The sequence below is a fragment of the Haematobia irritans genome, chromosome 1 (assembly GCF_050003625.1).
Source record: "Haematobia irritans isolate KBUSLIRL chromosome 1, ASM5000362v1, whole genome shotgun sequence".
Classification (NCBI taxonomy): Eukaryota; Metazoa; Arthropoda; class Insecta; order Diptera; family Muscidae; genus Haematobia; species Haematobia irritans.
The window spans coordinates 180,402,037-180,404,746 of NC_134397.1; positions in this window are offsets into that span (position 1 = coordinate 180,402,037).

The window sequence follows — 2,710 nt, forward strand, 5'->3', positions numbered from 1 at the left end:
CCAGCGGACCATTTTTCCAAATTAAATTAATATCATTTAAAGGTTGAAAATTTTCCAAAATTTTACTTCGATAGAAAATTTGGTAAATTTTTTATTTCTATTCACAATTTTTATTTCTAATTATTTCTATAGAAAATTTTGTCAAAATTTTATTTCTATAGAAAATTTTGTCAAAATTTTATTTCTATAGAAATTTTTGTCAAAATTTTATTTCTATAGAAAATTTTGTCAAAATTTTATTTCTATAGAAAATTTTGTCAAAATTTTATTTCTATAGAAAAATTTTGTCAACATTTTATTTCTATAGAAAATTATGACAAAATTTTATTTCTATAGAAAATTTTGTTTCAATAGAAAATTATTTAAAAATTTTATTTCTATAGAAAATTTGCCAAAATTTTATTTCTATAGAAAATTTTGCCAAAATTTTTTTTCTATAGAAAATTTTGTCAAAATTTTATTTCTATTAAAAATATTGTCAAAATTTTGTTTCTATAGAAAATTTTGTGAAAATTTTATTTATATAAAAAATTTGTCAATATTTTATTTCTATAGAAAATTTGTCAAATTTTTTTTTCTACAGAAAATTTTGTCAAAATTTTATTTCTATAGAAATTTTTGTCAAAATTTTATTTCTATAGAAAATTTTGTCAAAATTTTATTTCTATCAAAAATATTGTAAAAATTTTATTTCTATAGAAAATTTTGTGAAACTTTTATTTCTATAGAAAATTTTGTGAAACTTTTATTTCTTTTGAAAATTTTGTCACAATTTTACTTCTATAAAAATGTCGCCAAAATTTTATTTCTGTAGAAAAATTTGTCAAAATTTTATTTCTATAGAAAATTTTGTCACAATTTTACTTCTATAGAAAATTTTGTCACAATTTTACTTCTATCGAAAATGTCGTCAAAATTTTATTTCTGCAGAAAATTTTGTCAAAATTTTATTTCTATAGAAAATTTTGTCAAAATTTTGTTTCAATAGAAAATTATGTAAAAATTTTATTTCTATAAAGATTTTGTCAATATTTTATTTCTATAGAAAATTTGCCAAAATTTTATTTCTATAGAAAATTTTGTCAAAATTTTATTTCTATCAAAAATATTGTCAAAATTTTATTTCTATAGAAAATTTTCTCACAATTTTACTTCTATAGAAAATGTCGTCAAACTTTTATTTCTGTAGAAAATTTTGTCAACATTTTATTTCTATAGAAAATTTTGTCAAAATTTTGTTTCAATAGAAATTTATGTAAACATTTTATTTCTATAAAAATGTTGTCAATATTTTATTTCTATAGAAAATTTTGTCAAAATTTTATTTCTATAGAAAATTTTGTGAAACTTTTATTTCTTTATAAAATTTTGTGAAACTTTTATTTCTTTATAAAATTTTGTCACAATTTTACTTCTATAGAAAATGTCATCAAAATTTTATTTATGTAGAAAATTTTGTCAAAATTTCGTTTCAATAGAAAATTATGTAAAAATTTTATTTCTATAAAAATTTTGTCAATATTTTATTTCTATAGAAAATTTGCCAAAATTTTATTTCTATAGAAAATTTTGTCAAAATATTATTTCTATAGAAATTTTTGTCAAAATTTTATTTCTATAGAAAATTTTGTCAACATTTTATTTCTATCAAAAATATTATCAAAATTTCATTTCTATAGAAAATTTTGTGAGAAATTTATTTCTATAGAAAATTTTGTGAAAAATTTATTTCTATAGAAAGCTTTGTGAAACTTTTAATTCTTTAGAAAATTTTGTCACAATTTTATTTCTGTAGAAAATTTTGTCAAAATTTTGTTTCAATTATGTAAAAATTTTATTTCTGTGAAAATTTTGTCAATATTTTATTTCTATAGAACATTTTGTCAAAATTTTATTTCTATAGAAAATTTTGTCAATATTTTATTTCTATAGAAAATTTTGTGAAAATTTTATTTCTAAAGAAAATTTTGTGAATCTTTTATTTCTTTAGAAAATATTGTCACAATTTTACATCTACAGAAAATGTCGTCAAACTTTTATTTGTGTAGAAAAACTTGTCAAAATTTTGTTTCAATAGAAAATTATGTACAAATTTTATTTCTATAGAAAATTTGTCAAAATTTTATTTCTATAGAAATTTTTGTCAAAATTTTATTTCTATCGAAAATTTTGTCAACATTTATTTCTATAGAAAATTTTGTGAAACTTTTATTTCTTTATAGAATTTTGTCACAATTTTACTTCTATAGAAAATGTCGTCAAAATTTTATTTATTTAGAAAATTTTGTCAAAATTTTATTTCTATAGAAAATTTTGTAAAAATTTTGTTTTTGTTATGTAAAAATTTTATTTATATAAAAATTTTGTCAATATTTTATTTCTATAGAAAATGTCGTCAAAATTTTATTTCTGTAGAAAATTTTGTCAAAATTTTATTTCTATAGAAATTTTTGTCAAAATTTTATTTCTATAGAAAATTTTCTCAAAATTTTATTTCTATAGAAAATTTTGTGAAAATTTTATTTCTATAGAAAATTGTGTCACAATTTTACTTCTATAGAAAATGTCGTCAAAATTTTATTTCTATAGAAAATTATGACAAAATTATATTTCTGTAGAAAATGTTGTTTCTATAGAAATCTTTGTTAAAATTTTAGTTCATTAGAAAATGTTGTGAAAATTTTATTTCTATAGAAAAATTAGGTAAACT